General features: G+C 38.4%; 1 pseudogene across 1 annotated transcript in view; it reads right to left on the reverse strand.

Annotated features, from left to right (window-relative positions):
• The window catches only part of LOC308248230 (parafibromin-like), a 49,598-nt pseudogene extending 41,549 nt beyond the window's left edge, over positions 1 to 8,049 (reverse strand). The window contains exon 1 of the transcript in view: positions 7,990 to 8,049. The product of the transcript in view is annotated as a parafibromin-like (transcript). The remainder of the gene's footprint in view (positions 1 to 7,989) is intronic.
• Positions 8,050 to 22,339: the final 14,290 nt, after the last annotated feature.

Raw genomic sequence — 22,339 nt, forward strand, 5'->3', positions numbered from 1 at the left:
ATATGCAAATTAACCCACCATCTTTGTTGGGTTAATTTGCATACTCACTCCTGATTGGCTGGTGGTCAATTTGCATATTTCTCTTTTATTAGTGTAGGTAACATAAGCAAGTTTGAAACACATTTCCTGACTAAATATATTAATCAATTTATTAGTTAAAAATTTAATAGGCCTTTCTCTAGCATATGTGCTTTGGCGAGTATTCTACAAAGATTTTTGCAAGAATTCTCCAACTGAATTGGGTATAAATAATTCTAACCATTCTTACCTGGAAATAGATTTGATTTATTGAAAGTCAATTTTTAAATGTTATAGAGAAATTGCAGAGTAATTCATATAACAACTCAGCAGTAACTCATATAATCTCAAATTTTCCTCACAGTAGCAATCAAAACTATCAAGACATAGAAATAGACAGGAGAGAATGTTTTCAAATATATATATGAACTTACCTTTGATGATATCAGTGTAATCTCCCATTTAATTGATCCAGATTTATGTCTGTTTGACATTAGCCTAGTGCCTGCCATGTGTCAGCCACTGTGCTACTTGCCCCTGATGCATACCTGCTATTTCCTAGGAGACAGGTTAAGAAATTAAAATCGCATTTTGCATTAATAATATAAAGATTGAAAATTTTTCAGAATAAACTGCTAATGAATGTTATCTTGTGGCTGGAAACATCAACATCAGTGCACTTGATGAATTCTACTTAGGGTTAATATAATGTTCTTGATTTTGAAGTTTCTATTCATACTATAAAATATGTACTCACTGACATTGGGCTTCCATCCAGTTTTTCCATTCAGAGTATGAAAAACAAGGGGAAAAGTACAGAAAAAGAACCCATTGTCTTTGAGAAAATCTCTTTGCTCTTAAACATGATATTCTAATGAGAAAAAAATGTTTAATGGGAAAACTATAAAATGTAAATGTGTTCAAAAGTTCATCTCATATGTAGTCTATATTTGCAAACCACCAGGCATGTTTAAAGTTACATTAGTTTGAATAAATTACAATCTAATACTGTAGGTATTTTTCCCTAAAGGAAAATAATGTGATGAATACAATATAATTTAACAGATGCTTTTTATCATAAATAATTTTATACAATGGATGATTTTTCCCATGCTTGCACTGTTTCACCTTGGATTTGACTTTATAGACTGAGAAACTAAAGGGTTTGCATGACTCTCAAGCCCAGAAGTAGCTACCAGCTTGGATTCAAAGACAACTCCAGGAGAACTCCTATGGATTTGGCTCAAGAAGAAGACAACAGAATAACTAACAGTTAGAGAGTCTGGCACCATCATGCAGGGTTTTTCTGAATCCAATAAAGCATTTGGATAGTCTTGCCTATTCTTTATCCTCTCTCAGAAAACTGGGAGAAATATTTTGAGGTACTTTGTGACAGATTAAATAAGTATCTTATAACAGTATGGCTTTCTAGAAACTTTTGTGGACTCAACAAGTTCCCAGAGAGAAAATAAGTTATATATTTACCTGGGATTTCTGAAATGCTAATTTTAAATACAATCCAACCTTTTTACAGTAAAGTAAGATGGATATTATTCCCATCTCACAATTCAAAATCACCCATTTGGATCCTCAAATCTACCCAGGTCTTAAGGAAACATTCAATAATGCTTGTCACTAATAGCAAATTAGAAATAAATATTTAAAATTAAACAAGATTTCTTAGACATTTGGCATTAGATAACACACATATAGGCAACTATATAATCAAAGAAGGAATCAGAGCAAAATAAAATTTAGAAGGTAATAAAAAGGAGATTATGAACAGCAAAATATCTGTACTTAGTGAAAATTATATTCGTTCATTAAAATTATAAAAAGAAGTTTATATTTACCTAAAAATTTTTTAAAAAGAGATTTCATCAAAATATATAAAAGACTTTAAGAAAAGAGACTAAGTAAAGATAAAATCTGAAATTAATAAAAAGCAATAAAATAAACATATTTTAAGTCACTTTAAAAGGTGTAGAAATTAGAGTATATTTCAGGATCGATAGACACAGGAAGAGCACACCCTGTTCTGTCTCTCTCACTGAATGCCACTGTTATACCCGGATACAACGTTCGGGACAGCAATTTGAGGACTCAAAAAAAGAAATGATAATACGTAGATCAGGGAAGAAGACCAGAATTTGAACTATCACTGAACTATTGAAAAGTTTGTGATTTATTTTCTCACCATATACACTGACTCTTTACCCTCCACCCCCATCTGCACTCAACAAACCCTAAAATCTAGAAGTGGCCTAGACACCTGTGCAAAGACATAAACAGTTCTAAAATCATCCCTTTAGTTCTAGCTCAAAAAAAAGCAATGGAACTCCTAACACTCAAAGATTGTGATGATTTCTCATTTAATTTTTCTCTACCCTCTCTAGTCCTGGTTCTCAAGCAATCCTATGGAGGTCATGACCTCAGCAGCAAGAAAGCCATAGCAGTCAAAATTCCAAGGAAGGGCCACCTTCCTCTCCAACAGGTGAGCTGCAGTTGGGAGAGTGTGAGGCACTCTCTCACCCATTTGCTCTTTTCTCTCGCTCTGTATCCACCTGCTACTCGACCTAAGACAAGTATGCATTTTTGGAATCACACAGCAGAGCAATATAGCTCAAGCACACACTTTCTCACCACAGGATTAAAAGGAACTAGCAGGCACCAGGGAGACTGCAGACACTGATGAGATCCATATCAAGTTCTTAGGAAATATTCTGGCTCACTTATGAGTTCTACATGCATGGATCTGACCCTAATCAACAAACTAAAGATTCTGAAAACTGAACTAAAAGATAAGAAAATACCAGATCCTAGCATAGTCACTGTATTAATTTCCTACTGTATTTTAGCAAATGAGTAGTTTGTAACACACTTTTTTTTTCTTGCAGTGTTGGTGGTCAGAAGTCTAAAATGAGTCATATGGAGTTAAAATTATTGTGTTGGTAGAGTTGGTTCCCTACAGAGGGTCCACAGGAGATTTGTTCTCTGCTCAAACCAACTTCCAGAGACAGCCAGCACTCCTGGCTGGTGGTGACCTCGCTCCAGTCATCTGCTCTCATAGTCACATCTATTTCTGTAGAGAAATGTACCTTTGCCTCCCACTTAGATACTAGTGGTTATATTTAGTGTCCACTTGGAAAATCAAAAATTATCTTCAAATCCTTACTTTGATACATCTCCAAAGTCCTTTTTGCCATGTGAGGTAACATCCACAGGTTCTGGAGAATAGGAAACTGATATAATGTTAAATGTCAACTGTAATTGAAAAAAAAATTCTTTTAAGATGTTTTCAGAATGGACTAAAATAATTATCATTGGCCAAGCACTCACATTCACTGAGTGTAGGTGGTATAATCTATGAGTAGGTCAGTCTGCTGAAAAGTGTAAAATTTGAAGTAAATAATAAAATTTATTTATGAAAAGTAAACAGTTCTGACTTGATTGGACATAATTTTAATGAGAACTTATTTATCATAAAAATATCTCAGTATTCTACCTAAATCTTGAGATGGCAAAAATATTTTAAATCTTTTAATATGATTAATAGATAAATGTGTATTTAGTATATCGAGAGTAATATAATAACATTAGTCTAGTTACATTATACTATGTAATAGAAGTTTATTTTTTGTAAAAAATATATAGTCTGTAATACATTAAAGTTTATATTAAGGTGTGTGGTTCACTTAAAAATTTGGTGTATATTATTTTAAAATCAATTTTAAAGTTTATTTATTGTATATAAATTCTTTACTCAGAGATATAACTACATTAATCGTCAAGAAAAACACTATGCTTTTCATGGCAATTCATATGACATAGTTTCCAGGAAGATTTTTTTTTTTTTTGGTAAAAAGTGACATTGCCTATACTGACATGTCCCTGGCAGAAATGATTTCCTCTTAGCTAATTTGAGTAAAAATACTGCTGCAATATTTCACAATTATTAACTAAGGGTGTACTGAAAATAATCAAACACAATTAGAGTTTCTGCTGCAAAAGATTGCATTAATTGCTATTGGATTCAAGTTGGCACTAATACTGGGACAGAAGGAAATACCCAGAATAGCAACAACAGGTTCTTGTGCATCAATTATCTCCCAGACAATTCTGTGTATGTGTGTATGTGTTTGTATATGTGTGTGTGTGTGTGTGTGTGTGTGTGTGAGAGAGAGAGAGAGAGAGGAGGAAAGAGAGAAGAGAACTTGGGATAAAATAATTTTATAGAAATTGAAAAATCTTTGTGTAAGCTTATTTTAAGAAATTACATATCAACTTTACATTATGGAATCAAAAAAAGAAAATTTAAATGTTGGTGAGTTATTTAAGGAAAATGCATATTTAAGGACACTTCCATAGTATATGTTATTCTTTTATTTTTATACTAGTAGCCCTGCACACGAATCCATGCACCAGTAGCTCTCTGCAAGGCCTGGCTGCTCCGCGCCTGCTGCCCAGAGGCTCTCTGCAGCTCAGAGGCCCATCTGCGGCCAGGCACGGAATGCTTGCCTCATTGCCGTGGTGACGAAACAAGCATTCCGCCAGGCTGCTCACTATGCCCCCTCTCAACGGACACTCCCCCAGGACTGGGAGACTCCAGAGGGCCTGAAAGGACTGGGTACCACCATTTTGTAGCTATGGGTGTCGCCATCTTTGTGACAGAGTGGCAGTTAATTTGCATATTACCCTTTTATTAGATAGGATTACTATGCATCTGTAGAGCATAAGTCTATCAAAAATAAAATGTTAAAAGTCAGATATTAAAGCCAGATCATTTCTCTGTTTACTTTAGGATTCTGGAAAGGTCAGTAGTTGAAAGAGCAAAGGTTTGAATCTTTTCAAATGTTCTTTTCAAGAATCTATTCCTCAACCTCCTCTTTTATTCTGCCTTTACCTTCATGCTTTCCTTCCACAAGCAAGTATCTACAAACTCACAGTGGATTAGTATTTTCTAAATTCTGGGGATATAAATGTGATGGTAAAACATTTTAATAGTTGCCAATAATCTAAAAGTGATCTAGTTCCTTGTTTTCCAGTTGTCCTTGATGTTTTTGGAAGTGGAGTCATTTGTAAAGAGTAAATGGGATATAAATGAAGTTAGGTCTGTTATAGAATAATAAGAAGCTAGGAAAGCCATAGCCAGTTTAGCTCAGTGAATAGACCATTGGCCCAAGAACTGAAGGTTTCGGATTTGATTCTGGTCAAGGGCACATACCTTGGTTGCAGGCTCCATTCCCTGCCCTAAAGGAACCTTTTGGTGTGTCTCTCTCACATCAACGTTTCACTCTCTGTCACTCCCCCTCCCTTTCACTCTCTCTAACAATTAATGAAAAAATATCTTTGGGTGAGGATTAACAACAACGAAAAATTTGTAACTTTGCCTAGCTGTAGTGGCTCAGTGGTTGAGCATTGACCTATGAACCAGGAGGTCATGGTTCGATTACTGGTTAGGGCAGGGGTGGGCAAACTTTTTGACTCGAGGGCCACAATGGGTTCTTAAACTGGACCAGAGGGCCGGAACAAAAGCATGGATGGAGTGTTTGTGTGAACTAATATAAATTCAAAGTAAAGGAGCGGAGGGGAGAGCAAGAGAACCGGATAGAACAGCCGGATCCGGCCCGTGGGCCGTAGTTTGCCCACAGCTGGGTTAGGGAATATGCCCGGGTTGCTGGCTTGATCCCCAGTGTGGGGCATGCAAGAGGCTGCCGATCAATGATTCTCTCTCATCATTGATGTTTCTATCTCTCTCTCCTTCTCCCTTCATCTATGAAATCAATAAAATCTGTATTTTTTTAAAAAGAAGCTAGGAAAATTCCAGGACAAGTGGAATGGGGAAGCTGAGACAGATAGTTAAACAGCAGTTTGTGTCCACCTAATAAATACTATCTTCCCTAAACCAAGGACACTTAAGAATAAATGTTTTGCACTTCTCCCCAGCTAGAGGGTAAATAGTTTAAATCACCCTACTCAGGGAGACAGGTAACAGAAATCCAATTAGTGCCATTTGCCAACCACACCCAAGGACACAAATTAAGGGAAAAAATCTCATTTTGGTACATCAGCATAAAGCTGATGAATATTCCATTAATTCTCCCCTAAGTTCTCCCCTAAATGTCCAGCTTTTAAAACCCCTGAAAAGGAAGGTTCCAGTGTGCTCTCCCTCCAGGGAGCTTGCCAATTCTATTCCCTTCCTCTTCTCCTCTCCCACCCCACCCCCAACTTCTAAAGGACCCCATGAGACTTGCAACCAGGGGAGCAATGGGCAGTGGCAGCTCGTCCTGGGCTAACCCCCTGAACCTGTCTCCAAGGGCCCACTTTCCTCCCTTTTCTCTGACTTCCCAGTGAGCTCAGTCAGCCCAGTCTAGGCTCCCCTCCCTTTTCTCTGACTTCCCAGTGAGCTCAGTCAGCCCAGTCTAGGCTCCCCTCCCTTTTCTCTGACTTCCCAGTGAGCTCAGTCAGCCCAGTCTAGGCTCCCCTCCCTTTTCTCTGACTTCCCAGTGAGCTCAGTCAGCCCAGTCTAGGCTCCCCTGTTATTTCAATGCCCTTGCTTGTTTCTCTGTCCTACATACATTTTTGCTGTGGTCAATAAATTCTTACTTGCTTTTCTACACTTTGTCTCTTGATTGAAATCTTTCCCTCAAGAAGACAAGAATCCAGGTCTCCTCCTCTCCTCCTTGTCTCCTCATCTCCCAGGTTACATCTTTTTGGTTTAAACTGTATAACCCAGAAGTTCAGGGCCATTGTCTCTCTCAAATGGCCTGCTCCTCGCTTGGAGTGTATCTTTAATAAATCCCACTTTGCTTTACTTTTATTTTTGCTGACCTTAAAGTTTTTTCTGCATAGATGAGAAGAATCAAGGTCCCAGTCAGTAATCCCAATCGATAACAGGTCTTTATATAAAGAAATTGTGAAACAATTTCAACCATTGCCTTGCATTGTCTTATCCATATGTACAAATGTATAGAGTTAACACTTTAAAGAGAGCAAAATTCCTTTCTAGGCAAACAGAGGGTTTTGTTGCAATTCTGATTTAGATGTAAATAGAAAAAATTAGAACATTTTCTATGCCATTAGTAGAACTAAAAGTCTCTGTCAAGGTTAGTTCAGGATTTAGGAGGCCAACATCTGAATTAGTCAATTACCCAAATAATAAATAGAATCCCCATAGAGGTCAGTTCTTATTAGAAATAGATTCTGAGGCAGTTTTGCACTTAGACTCTATAGTAATGTTGCACCTGTTAGGGGTGGGAGGGAGAAATAGAATAGTGGAAACTAGCTATAGTTAATAAGAAATATTAATCATGCTCTGTTAACCGTAATTGTTTTGTTTTGATTATGGAAAGCACATTCTGACCTGGCTAGGAGTGGTACCACCCCTCCCTCCCCGACTTGGGAGTTAACCTGGAAATGTGTCCATTTTTCTTATCTGAGAACTGCCTAAAACAATGGAGTCCCATTGGTGCCCACCCTTTGCAGGCCCCGCCCAGCCCACATTGCCTGTAATTTGTAATCATTTTACCCATTCTTATTTTTTTTGCCTACTGTCCCCTGTAACCTTTGTCCTTCTGCCCAATATAAGCAGCTGGCTTATGGTGGGGTGAGGGTGGGGGTGGGTAGAGCAGATTTTTGTGGATGACTTGCTACTCTTCCATGCTGCCTGCAATATATGAATTAACCCTGTCCCTGCGTAATTGGTTCAGCTGGAACAGTGAGCTGAGGTGTTTTCCCGGGGCGGGGGTGAGTCTCGCAACGCTGAAGAATGAGCTCCGAGGACCAGAAGCAAAGGTGTGGAAAATTTATTATAAGCAGATTCAGACTCCCCGCAAGGGGAGGGAGACCCAATAATGGGCTGCCCCTTAAAGCCTTGTAGTCCAGGGGTATATATTTGCTACAAGCCTGCTTCTACATTTATCTGTGTCGTCACCTGATTGATTCCTCAACTGTTTTTGCCCAGCAACAGACCTGAACTTTCCCTGTTCCTATGCGTTTTTCCTCTGTCCCTATGCTGGACTTTATCTGCATCTACGCTTCTTATGCCTTGCTGCTGCAGGCCCTCCCTAGTTTCCCATGCCTCCTGCTTTGAGTCCTGAGACATTTTATTGTTTCTGCGTGGTTGGTTCCTGTGGTTAGGCTGCTCAAACTGCCATTCTGCCCCTGCCTATGTTCCACCTGCCTTTGTTTTCCACCGGACCCTGCCTTGTCTGCCTGCATTTCAAGTTAACCCTCTCAGTAACAGGCAGCCATGACTCATTCACTGTCCAGTTTCAAACCCTTTTTATTTTAGGAAGCTTGTGATTGTCTTGTTCATCCCAAAACACCACAGAATCTTATGCAATTTTACTTCCTTTATGTAAACCTTGGCAATGTGGCAATAAAAAGCACACTCAAGAGTAATAGAAAATATTGGGGAAATAGTAGTTCAGCCTGAGTGACATAATGTGAAATGCATTTCACTTTCACCATGTGGAGAGAAATAAAGGTTGTTGATATAAGAAATAACCAAACCTATAGAGATTTTTTATGAGTTTATTTGAGCCAAACCAATGACAATTACCAGCAGTCAAAATCTCCACGGACTGAGAAAATGCTCCAGAGAATAACAGTTTTCCAGTTTATTTTACATTTTAGAATCAAAGGAGGAGATATGAGGAGTGCTACACAAAATCTATTGGTGGTAGATTAAGGGGTTTGGAGAAAGCAAAGTGAGGAAATCCCTGGGATTGGATAAAAAGTAAAATGGAGAAACACATACTTCTTTTACACTGGTGGGTATAGGGTAGTTAACAATTAACATTTACTGCACATAGAGATAGTATTTGAGCAACCAGATAGCAATGAAGAGTTTTGTAGTTTCATGCTATGGTGTGGTGTGCCCGAGGGGTCTGGAAAAGAAGATAACTCCCACATTCCAAAGAAACATTATTTTTGGTGCAAAAAACTCAGTCAAAGGACTGACTTAGGTCAAGATTGACCTTTGTCAATGAGCTACAGACCTAGGAAGTGATTACGGGCAATAACTTTTTTTTTTTTTTTTTTTTTTTTTTTTTTTTTTTTTTTTTTACAGAGAGGAAGGGAGAGGGATAGAGAGTTAGAAACATCAATGAGAGAGAAACATCAATCAGCCGCCTCCTGCACACCTCCTACTGGGGATGTGCCCGCAACCAAGGTACATGCCCTTGACCAGAATCAAACCTGGGACCCTTCAGTCCATAGGCCGATGCTCTATCCACTAAGCCAAACCAGTCAGGGCACAGGCAATAACTTTCTGATAGAAATTTTTATGTTCAGATCATCCTATGTGGTTACTCTTGGTCTCTGAGTTTGTAGGGCCCACCTGATCTTGTCACATTTAGTATGTGGCCCCTTTTGGGTCCACTGGTTATCACATGTTATGCAAAGTACCAACAAAATAATATTCTGAGCATGCTTTCTATAAATGAAGGCCATATTGACACAGGACTCATATTTTAATTTTTTCAAGTCAATGCATTTCAGGGTTAATATTTGAAATCTTAGTTTATCAGAAGATTTATTTCTCCTCACTTCTATGTACAAGGGTATATATACACTATTTCTTTTAATATATTTTTATATTCAGCCATGACAACAATGCAAAACCACTTTTAAAAGCATGCATATGAAAAATGCACAAAACTAAACATTTATGTGCCTAACCCAAATTTGACTTAATTTTATAATTCTTGAGTTCTGGCTTTCTTTTGACCTTCATTTTGAATCTACCTTACATCTTTGCATTGTTAATTAGTTCCCAGTACTTCTAAAGTTGGAATGGAGGTGTTAAATATCTGCTCTCTATGGCAGGTGCTGAGGAAAATGTTCTATTGTTATTGAGCTGAATGCAAATTTAGTATAATCTAAATTTCCTATTAGCACTTATTTTAGTTCTTTAGCTTGAGGGACTTTGCAACATCTAGACCAAATACTGAAAATATTTGTGATTAGATGCTCTGTAGGGAGAAGGTAAATCCTGAAAAGGCTCTTGGTAATACAGAAACTACAAAGAAACCGAGGTAGGGTTTTGCTCTCTAATCACTGTGATCTCCTATTGTAATTAAAGACTATGAAGCACTGGTAAAAGCAAGCTGGGGAAGGGCAGGAGAAAGAAATGTAACTGTGGTTTGCATAACATTGGATTTCAGTAGTATTGTATCCAATGCTAAAAAATCCAATAGAGTTGTGAAATACCAGAAATATCAAATGGTGTCCTACCTGGTTTGGCTTAGTGCATAGAGCATCAGCCTGCTGACTGAAGGGTCCCGGGTTCAATTCCAGTCAAGGACATATGCCTGGGTTGTGGGCTCAATCTCCAGTAGGGGGCATGCAGAAGGCATCCAATCAATGAATCTCTCTCATCATTGATGTTTCTATCTTTCTCTCCCTCTCCCTTCCTCTTGGAAATCAATAAAAGTATATTTTTTTTAAAAAAGTAATATCAAGTGGTGCTTTCTTTGAAAGAATAATGTTACATTACCTGTTTGACTTAAGCTTTTGAGAACTCAATAAATGTCAACATTGGTGTTTCTTTTTTTTTAAAATATATTTTATTGATTTTTTATAGAGAGTGATAGAGAGTTAGAAACATTGATGAGAGAGAAACATTGATCAGCTGCCTCCTGCACACCTCCTACTGGGGATGTGCCCGCAACCAAGGTACATGTCCTTGACCGGAATCGAACCTGGGACCTTTCAGTCTGCAGGCCGACGCTCTATCCACTGAGCCAAACCGGTTAGGGTAGCATTAGTGTTTCTTAAAAAAAAAAAAAAAAAAATCTGCCAAGGAAGTAACTGCTTAGGCCTGCAACCTAAGGAACTTATGCCACCAAAGTTGCTATTATGAACTTATACAGAGAGGAGGATTAGAAAAACAAAAGCTAGTGATGGAATGTTACATATATTTATGTAAATATAATTGACATACTATATAAAACCCTAATATGCAAATAGACCGAACAGCCAAACAACGGGTAGAATGACCAGTTGTTATGATGTGCACTGACCACCAGAGAGCAGATGCTTAACACAGAAGCTGCTCCCTGGTGGTCAATGTGCTCCCACAGTGGGAGCGCTGCTCAGTCAGAAGCCAGGCTCACAGTTGCCAAGCATAGTGGAGGTGGCGGGAGCCTCTCCTGCCTCTGTGGCAGCGCTAAGGAGCAGCGAGTAGGTAAGCAGTAAAGAGCGAGGGGTCCCGGATTGCTAGAGGGATTCCAGACTCCAAGAGGGATGTCTGAATGTAGACCTAAGCTGGCAGTCGGGCATCCCCTGAGGGGTCCTGGACTGCGAGAGGGTGAAGGTCAGGCTGAGGGTCCCCCGCCCCAAGTGCACGAATTTCATGCACCGGGCCTCTAGTTAAAATTAATAATATAAAATACTTCTATAATATCTAATGTATCTTAGTGGCATCATTATAATTAGCTAGTTAATATAATTAATAGAAAGAGAGAAAAGGGGTGGTCAGACATTATAAGCATGGTCATTCTGGGCAGTTTCAGTAGGAAGCTACAGCTTTACACTCCCCAGGAGCCTATGGTCAACTCCCTGCAGATCACTGGAGGAAGGGATGATCAAAGGGGGAGATGGGTGCACATGCAGTGAAGTCAGGGTGACACAGGAGAGGTACTTGCCTGTTAGTCTTGCTTAGGGACTAATGGATTGGATAGAGGGTGGTTTGAAGAAATGAAACTGACAGCCAGTGGGTCTGGGTGCCTGTCATTACTTGAACCAATTAAGCAGTGACAGGGTTGAATCATATCTGAGCAGTTATTCCAATAATACTAGCAGTTTATTCCAATAATACTTATGAGGGAGAAGGACAAAGCTTACATGGGAAAGTAGGCAAAAGAAATAAGAATGGGTATAATGGTTACTGATTATAGACAATGCTGGCTGGGGGCTGCAAAGGGTGGGCACCAACAGGACTCCATTGTTGGGCAACAAGGTTGTTAATCTTTCCATGATGATAGGCAGTTCTCAGATAAGGAGAATAAACCACATTTTGAGGTTAACTTCCATGGCAGAAGGGGGTGCTGTAGGGGTTGGGGGGCAGTTATAAGTCTCCCAGCCAAGTCAGAATGTGCTTTCTTTAATCAGAACAAAACAATCATGGTTAACAGATCATTAATATTTCTTATTACTATATCTACTCCCCTTATTCTATTTCTGCCCCTAACTGAAACTCCAGTCCCCAAAGAGTTCCCCTCTCTTGTTTGGATTTGTGCTTGCTCTTGCTCTTGCTTTCTCACTTGCACTGGCCTACTCTCTCTCCAGAGCCATGTAGCCTTAAGCAGCTGACTCCATATGCAGGATGCTGGACTGGACTGTACCTTAATATGGAGCAGAAACTATGGCCCTGATGAAGATGAGATTGAAATTCCTCCATGGCAAAGGACAGAGATGGGGCCTTGGAGAAAAAAACCCTTAATTTTATATCATCAATAAAGCTTTCCACAAAATCCCATACTCCCATAGGGGCCTCGGGATATTTTTTTCTCACAGTACCCCAAGAACTCCACTTCTCCCAATAACATTAGCAGTGGAAAAGGATCAATACTATAGATGCTCAAAAATGCACATGAGAGTTATAGTTCTTCTGTCTCTATTTCAACATTTGTATGGTCAGTGTTTATAATATTAGACATTTAAACAGAAGAGAAATAGTATCTCATTGTGGTTTAAATTTTTTCTTCCCTAAGTACTAATGATGTTGAGCATCTTTTATTTTTTCTTTGAAAAAATTAAAAAAATGTTTTTATTGATTTTTTTTTTATAGAGAGAAGAAGGGAGAGGGAGAGAAGATAGAAAGATTGATGACAGAGAAACATCAATCAGCTATCTCATACACACCCCTACTGGGGATCAAGCCCACAATCCGGGCATATGCCCTGACCTGGAATCAAGCCAACAATCCCTTGTATTCAACCAACTGAGCCAGGCCGGCTGGGCGAGCATCTTTTCTTTTCCATATTTGAAATCCATATGTCTTCTTTGGTAAGTAACTGTTCAAATTAGTTATTCACTTTCTCAGTTGAGTTGTTTGCTTTTTTTATAATAAAGCCTTGGAAGTTCTTCTTCTTTTTTTTTAAGTTCTTTCTATACTCTAGGTAAACATCTTTTATTACATATGAAACTTGCAAATATTTTCTACCATTTTTTGCCTTGTCTTTTTACTCTTAGTTTTGTTTTGTTTTGTTTTTTTAAAGAACAAAAAGTTCTTAATGGTATGAAATCCAGTTTGTTTATTTTATGAGCCATAAGATTGTTATTGTAGCTAAGAAGGCTTTACTCAACAGAAGGTTATAAAGGTTTTCCCCTGTGTTTTATTCTAAAATTTTAGAGTTTTAGGAAAAAATTTAAATCTATGATCACTTTGTGTAAATTGTTATATGTGGTCAGTGAATTGAATTGAAATTACTTATTTTTGCATATGAATGTTCCAGTACCAGTGGTTGAAAAGACTGTAATTTTTCATTTAATTGTTTTGCCCTTTTTTTTATTTTTTTATTAAGGTATTATATGTGTACATATCTTACCATTGCCCCCCCCACCCCACTCCCATACATGCCTCACCCCCCAATGTTTTGCATCCGTTGGTTACTCTTATATACATGCATATAAGTCCTTCAGTTGATCTCTTATTTCCCCCACCTCTCCCTAACCTTACTGCTGTAATTTGACAGTCTGTTTGATGCTTTACTGCCTCTGTATCTATCTTTTTGTTCATCAGTTTATAATGTTTTTCATTATTCCCAAATGAGTGAGATCATGTGGTATTTTTCTTTCATTGACTGGCTTATTTCACTTAGCATAATGTTCTCTAATTCCATCCAGGTGCCTACAAATGGTAGTAATTCCTTCTTTTTTATGGCAGCATAGTAATCCATTGTGTAGATGTACCATAGTTTTCTGATCCAGTCATCTGCTGATGGGCATTTAGGCTGTTTCCACATCTTAGCTATGGTAAATTGTGCTGCTATGAACATAGGGGTGCATATATCCTTTCTGATTGGTGTTTCTAGTTTCTTAGGATATATTCCCAGGAGTGGGATTACTGGGTCAAATGGGAGTTCCATTTTCAGTTTTTTGAGGAAACTCCATACTGTTCTCCACAGTGGCTGCACCAGTCTGCATTCCCACCAGCAGTGCACGAGGGTTCCTTTTTCTCCGCATCCTCGCCAACACTTGTCGTTTGTTGATTTGTTGATGATAGCCATTCTGACAGGTGTGAGATGTTATCGCATTGTCGTTTTGATTTGCATCTCTCGGATAATTAGTGACTTTGAGCATGTTTTCATGTGTCTCTTGGCCCTCCTTCTGTCTTCTTTCGAAAAGATTCTATTTAGGTCTGTTGCCCATTTTTTTATTGGATCATTTATCTTCCTTTTATTAAGTTGTATAAGCTGCCTGTAGATGTTGGAGATTAAACCTTTATCAGTGATAACATTTGCAAATATGTTCTCCCATACAGTGGGGTTTCTTGTTGTTTTGTTGATGGTTTCTTTTGCTGTGCAAAAGCTTTTTATTTTGATGTAGTCCCATTTGTTTATTTTCTCTTTGGCTTCCATTGCCCTAGGGGCAGTATCAGTGAAAAAGTTCTTTTGGCATATGTCTGAGATTTTGCTGCCTGTGGATTCCTCCAGTATTTTTATGGTTTCCCGTCTTATATTTAAGTCCTGTACCCATTTTGAGTTTATTTTTGTGTATAGTGTAAGTTGGTGGTCTAGTTTCATTTTTTTGCATGTATCTGTCCAATTTTCCCAACACCATTTATTAAAGAGACTGTCTTGATTCCATTGTATGCTCATGCCTCCTTTGTCAAATATTAAATGCTCATATTGGTTTGGGTCGATATCTGGATTCTCTATTCTGTTCCATTGATCTATATGTCTGTTCTTGTGCCAGTACCAGGCTGTTTTCAGGACAGTGGCTTTGTAATACAGCTTGAAATCTGGTATTGAGATCCCTCCTACTTTATTCTTCTTTCTCAGGATTGCTGTGGCTATTCGGGGTCTTTTTTTATTCCAGATGAATTTTTGGAGAGTTCTTTCTAGGTCTGTGAAATACGCCATTGGTATTTTAATGGGGAGTGCATTGAATCTATAGATTGCTTTGGGTAGTATGGACATTTTAATGATGTTGATTCTACCAATCCACGAACATGGTATGTTCTTCCATCTGTTTACATCTTCCTCTATCTCTTTTTTCAGTGTCCTGTAGTTTTCCGCATATAGGTCTTTTACCTCCTTGGTTAGGTTTATTCCTAAGTATCTTAATTTTTTTGGTGCGATGGAAAATGGGATTGCTTTTTTAGTCTCTCTTTCTGTAAGTTCACTGTTGGTGTATAGAAATGCCATAGATTTCTTGGTGTTAATTTTGTATCCTGCTACATTGCCGAATTCATTTATTAAGTCTGTTAGTTTTTTGATGGAGTCTTTCGGGTTTTTTATGTACAATATCATGTCATCTGCAAATAAGGACAGCTTTACTTCTTCTTTTCCAATTTGGATGCCTTTTATTTCTTCTTCTTATCTAATTGCAGTGGCTAATACTTCCAGTACTATGTCAAACAGGAGTGGTGAGAGTGGGCATCCCTGTCTTGTTCCTGTTCTTAGGGGAAATGGTTTTAGTTTTTGCCCATTGAGTGTGATGTTAGCTGTGGGTTTATCATATATAGCTTTTATTATGTTGAGGTATGATCCTTCTATTCCCACCTTGTTGAGCGTTTTTATCAAGAAAGGGTGTTGGATTTTGTCAAATGCTTTTTCTGCATCAATTGATATGACTATGTGATTTTTATCTCTCAATTTGTTTATGTGATGTATCACATTTATTGATTTGCAGATATTGAACCATCCTTGCATTCCTGGGATAAACCCTACTTGGTCATGGTGTATGATCTTTCTGATGTAATGCTGGATCCTATTTGCTAGAATTTTGTTGAGGATTTTGGCATCTACATTCATGAGGGATATTGGCCTGTAATTCTCCTTCATTGTGTTGTCTTTATCTGGTTTTGGTATTAGGGTGATGCTGGCTTCATAGAAGGAGCTTGGAAGTGTTCCTTCCTCTTGAATTTTTTGGAATAGTCTGAGGAGGATAGGTTTTAGTTCTTCCTTGAATGTTTGGTAGAACTCTCCTGTGAAGCCGTCTGGCCCCGGGCTTTTGTTTGCTGGAAGCTCTTTGATGACTGCTTCAATTTCTTCCATAGTTACTGGCATGTTGAGCTGTTTAGATTCTTCCTGATTGAGTTTTGGAAGGTTATATTTTTCTAGGAATATGTCCATTTCCTCCAGGTTGTCCAGTTTGTTGGAATAGAGTTGTTCGTAGTATTTTTTAACAATCCTTTGTATTTCGGCGGGGTCTGTTGTTATTTCACCTCTTTCATTTCTGATCTTGTTTATTTGGGTCCTCTCTCTTTGCTTCTTGGTGAGCCTGGCTAGAGGTTCATCAATCTTGTTTATCCTTTCAAAGAACCAGCTCTTGGTTTTGTTGATCTTTTGTATTGTTTCTTTGGTCTCTATGTCGTTTATCTGTGCTCTGATCTTTATTATTTCCTTCCTTCTGCTTACACTGGGCTTTTCTTGTTGCTCTTTTTCTAACTCTTTGAGTTGTTGGGTTAGGTAATTTATTACCCCTGTTTCTTGTTTTTTGCAGTAGGCTTGTAGAGCTATGAACTTCCCTCTCAAGACTGCTTTCGCTGTGTCCCATAGATTTTGGATTGTAGTGTTTTCATTGTCATTTGTTGTCATGATGTTTTTTATTTCTTCTTTGATCTCTCTGGTAACCCAGTCATGGTTTAATAGCATGCTGTTTAGTCTCCATGTGTTTGATTTCTTTGGGTTGTTTTTATTGTAGTTGATTTCCAGTTTTATGCCACTGTGGTCTGAGAAGATGCTTGATATGATTTCTATCTTCTTGAATTTGAAGAGACTTTGCCTATGTCCCAACATATGGTCTATCTTTGAAAATGACCCATGTGCACTTGAGAAGAATGTATATTCTGTGGCTTTGGGGTGAAATGTTCTGAAGATGTCAATTAATTCCATCTGGTCTAGTGAGTCATTTAGGATTGATGTTTCTTTGCTGATGTTTTGTTTAGAGGATTTGTCCAATGGTGATAGTGGGGTATTAAAGTCTCCTACTATGATTGTATTGCTGTCAATCTCTCCCTTGATATCCTCCAGGAGTTTTTTTATGTATTTGGGTGCTCCTGTATTGGGTGCATATATGTTTACCAGAGTTATTTCTTCTTGTTGGATTGCTCCCTTTAGTATTATGAAATGGCCTTCCTTATCTCTTGTTATGTCCTTCAGTTTGAGATCTAATTTGTCAGAAATAAGTATTGCTACCCCAGCTTTTTTTTCAGTTCCATTTGCCTGGAAAACCTTTTTCCATCCCTTCACCCTCAGTCTGTGTGTGTCTTTTTTTCTGAGGTGGGTTTCTTGTAGACAGCAGATATATGGGTCGTGTTTTCTTATCCAATCCGTTACCCTATGTCTTTTGATTGGGGCATTTAATCCATTTACATTTAAAGTTATTATTGATAGGTACTTATTTGTCGCCATTCCTATTCTTTACCCCTGTGTTACTTCTTCGCTTCCTGTTTCTTTCTTTCTTTCTTTCTTTCTTTCTTTCTTTCTTTCTTTCTTTCTTTCTTTCTTTTTTTTTTTTTTTTTTTTTTTTACAGCAGACCCTTTAGCATTTCTTGCATTGCTGGTTTGGTGGTAATAAATTCCCTTAGTCCTTTTTTGTCTGTGAAGCTCCTGATTTCACCTTAAATTTTGATTGACAGCCTTGCTGAGTACAGTATTCTTGGATTCAGACCCTTCCTTTGCATGACTTTGTATATTTCATTCCATTCCCTTCTGGCCTGATGAGTTTCTGTTGAGAAATCAGTTGCTAGTCTGATGGGGGTTCCTTTGTATGTAACTTTCTGTCTCTCTCTTGCTGCTTTTAAGATTCTTACTTTGTCGTTGGTGTTTGCCAATTTAATAATAATGTGCCTTGGCGTCGGTCTTTTGGGGTTCATTTTGCTTGGGACTCTGTGAGCTTCTTGGATTTGTGTGGGTTTTTTCTTCCCTATATCAGGGAAATTTTCTGTCATTATTTCTTCAAAGAGGTTTTCTATTCCTTGCTCAGCTTCCTTTCCTTCTGGAACCCCTATTATGCGGATGTTGTTTTGTTTCGTGTTGTCCCAAAGTTCCCTTAGACTCTCCTCCTGCCTTTTAATATTTTTTTCTAGAAGTTGCTCTACTTGGGTATTTTTTTCCATCTTGTCTTCTAGCTCACTGATGCGGTCCTCTGCTTCTTCTAGTCTACTCTTGATGCTTTCTATTGAGTTCTTTACAGCAGTGATGTCATTTTTCATTTCTTCTTGGTTCTTCTTCATTTCCTCTTGCTTCTTGCTCATATTGTCGAATTTGTCTTCCATTCTTTTCAGCCACCTTATGACTATTTCTCTGAATTCTTTTTCTGGAAGGTTGCTTGCCTCCATTTCGTTTACTTCCTTTTCTGGTGATGCCTGCTTTTCTTTCATATGCGGGCTGCTTCTTTGTCTCCCCATGGTCTCTCTTCTCTGGGTGTCTGGTTATGTAGTTCTCTCTCTCCTGGGTTGATTTAAAGGCACAAACTACAGCACTACCAGGTACAACTCACAAGGCACTGAACAGGAATGTATTCACGATATTAATAACCTCCAATATAGGTGACCACCAGAGAAAGGCAAATTAGGTGATAGGAGAGAAAGAAGAAGAGGAAAAAAGAAAGAAAGAAAGAAAAAAAGAAAAAAGGAGTGTGAAAATGAAATTGGGAAAAGGGAAAGTAAAGAAAAAAAAAGTAAGAGAGACAAGAAAGTGACTAAGAGAGAAAGGGGAACAGACTATATATATTGGGGATAAAACTCCAATAGAACAATCACTAATCCCAGCAAATGCCAGCAACAAGTGCCTGGGGATTAGTACAAACTACAACACCAACTAATATTGAGTGAGGCAAGGGAAAGCTGAAGCACAAAACAAACAAAAAAATAAACAAAAGAAGAATAAGCAGAACAATCTCACAAAAAAGCATAAAAATTCGATATAATCTACATTCAAGCAAACAACAACAAAAGGACAGAGAGAAGGACAAGTTTATGGATAGCTCAGACAGTGAAGGGAGAGGTGTATGTGGACTTGGAGCAGGGGATTGGAGATTAGATATGTAAGTAGGGTGAAATTTTAACAAGGGGTAAACAGAAAGAATAGGGAAAATCTAAAGCAGTAAAAGGGTAAGATAAACAGGACACTGAAAAGGGGGAGGTTAGGAAGAGAGTGATGGCCTAAAGGTAGAGTTGAGATAGAGTAAAAAGATGCTAAAGGGAAGATAAAAATAGAATGTAGATCCCTAATCCCAAAATAAAATGAAGAGAAAATAAAATGACACTTAAAAAAAAAAAAAAAAAGATAAAATAGCAGTAGTAATAATACGGATTGAAAATAAAAATGTAATAATTAAAAAGGTAAAATCAAGTGATGAAAAAAGAAAAAAAAGTTTCTTGATTAAAAGATGCAAAAAATGAAAATAAAAAAAAAATAAAAAAAATAAAAAAATAAAAGGTAAAAATAAGATGTGAAGTAGTGAAGGTCATTCACTTCCTCTGTTTTTCTGTTTGGCTCACCTGTTTCTCAGTCCAGACAGTATTGCAGTTCCCTGCGATCCACTGCTCTTCAGTGTTGTAAGCCAGTCCTGATTTTAAGCAAGCGGTGTGTCTTAATTTCTCGTATTCCTTTATTTTTGATTACACAAGAGTCAATTTGTGATTCAGCCCCTGGGTGGCAGTGTTTCTGGATTGACTTCCGGGTCTATCTATGGCCTCTCTAGGCAGTGTTAGAGCCTTCTTTCCCTGTGGCACTCACTACCGGTTTGTGGGAGTGGGCTGCCTCAGAGCTGACTCTCCGATGGTCACTCCCTGCTCCGATCCCCAGGTTCCAGAAAAACAACTTTCCCCTGAAGTCTCCCAGGGTGTCCCCAACTGGGTGATCCTATGTATTGGGCTTAGTAATCAGAAGCAAGAATTTCAAGAGGAAAAAGCCCAGTTGTGCGAACTCCGGGACTGCGCGTAAGCCCAGGCACCCAGGGAACGCAGGGGCTGCGCGTAAGTCTGGACTGCCTGAAATTCTTAGGGTGTCCCTGCACGTCAGATCAAAATGGGTTGCTTTTTAGAGTGCCCTTCTCTTAGCAGCTCTGAGGACCCCTTTCCACAATCACAGATCACGCCAGCCCCAACAGCCACGGATTTTTCTAGGTACAGACTTCCCTGGTCCTCCAGCTCCCGCAAAACGCGAGTTCCTCTCTCCCGCCGGGACCAGAGACCTCACCTTATCCCAGGCGAAATCTGACCTTTCCGTGGTGGAGTGTAGAGCTCCTCTGAACCCGTGTGTTTGCGCCAATTGGGGAGTGTTGTTCTGGGGCTCGCAGTCGTTCCTTGGGTGCCGCAGTTGTGGATTCTCAGGCTTCCGATAAGCTCCACTTTCCGGATCAAGATGGCGCAGACTCCGCGTCCAAGCCCGCAGCTCCGGGAGGGGACCCAGCCACAGTTGGTGCTGCCAGGTCAGGGGAACCCCGTTTAGCAGTCCCCCACCTCCTTCTGGAATTCAGCTGTCTCCCAACCAGCCAACAAACACTCCTTGTGCGACCCTCAGCTGTTCTTTCTTTCTGCTCCGGGACAAGGCTCAGAACACATCTGTCTATTCCGCCGCCATTATTCCCTTGTCCTGTTTTGCCCTTTTTTTGAAAATCAATTGACCATAGATGGATTGGTGTATTTATGTACTTATGTATTTCACCCCATTGGTCTATTTTGACAGCAACTTCACATAGTCTTGATTACTACAGTTCTATAATAATTCTTCACATAAGGTAGGTAATGTTCTCCAACATTGTTCAAAGTTGCTTTGGTTAATCTAAGTTCTTTATCTTTCCATATGAATTTGTAATCAACTTGTTAAATTCAACAAAATGATCAAATAATTGATTCGATACTCCCTCCCCTAGGAACTGACTTTTAAGCCACTTTACAATGGACATTCCACTTGCTTAGCCCGCATTCCATTTGCTAAGACCAATATCCTTCCCCTCTGGACCTTTCTAGGATCCAGACTCGCCCAGAGAATTCTCTGCCCAGAAAAAGCCCACCTTTAAAATCTCTGACTCCCCATCTCTGGGGGCTGGTGCCATTTTGGGGTTCAGCCCATCTGGTATCTAGATGACTTAATAAATTTATAATCCCTCACCACTTTGGCCTCATGCTTTCCTCCTTTGGTGACCCTAAATTGACATTTTAACATGTCTTCCAATATATAATGGTTTTCCCCTTCATTTATTTAGGGTCTCTTTAATTTCTTTCAGAGTTGTTTTATAATATGCAGTGTACTAACCTTGTACATATTTTATCAATATATACTTATTTTAATTTTCATGCTATTATAAATTTTATGTTTTTAATTTCAATCTCTAGTTGTTTATTGTTAATAAATAAGGCAAGTAAAAGAAATAAAAAGCATTCAGATTATAAAGAATTAAAAATATCCATATTTACAAGAAAAAATGATTAATTGGGGTGTTCTGACTGTTTACATTTCATGTGATTATTGAGATCTTTAGGTTTAAGCCTCTTGTCTTATTATTTGTTTTATATCCATCCTATATATTCTTTATCCTGTTGTATTTCCTTTTCTGTCTTCTTTTATATCTCTTTTATGATCCTACTTTATCTCCCTTGTTGACTTATTTACTACAACTTTTTGTTATGTTTAGTGATTTCATTTGTATGTTACATCACTAATACATCACATTTTTGCCTTAAAGTAATATTACACTACCATATAAATAGTATAAGAAATTTACAACAATTTCTACTGTCCCAACCCAGGCTTGTGTGTTACTGTTAATATATATATTATGTGTACATACATTACTTTTATTTTTTACTTAAAAACATCTTTTAAAATTATTCAAATTGTAAAAATGCTTACTGTTAAGTCTGATCAAATAATTGAATCAACACGCCCTCCCCTGGCAACTGACCTTTAGGCCACTTCACAACCGACATTCCCTTTTGCTTAGACTACATTTCACTTGCTAAGACTATATTCCACTTGCTAAGACCATTATCTTTCCCCTCAGGATCTGCCCAGAAAAAGCCCACATAGAGTCCTTCAAAATCTCTGACTCCCTGTTCCTGTTGCTGACATCGTTTTGGGGCTTAGCCCATCTGGTTTTCCAGATGACCTAATTAATTCATAATTCTTTACCCCTT

The sequence above is a fragment of the Plecotus auritus genome, assembly GCF_963455305.1.
Source record: "Plecotus auritus genome assembly, chromosome: 5".
NCBI classification, from domain to species: Eukaryota; Metazoa; Chordata; class Mammalia; order Chiroptera; family Vespertilionidae; genus Plecotus; species Plecotus auritus.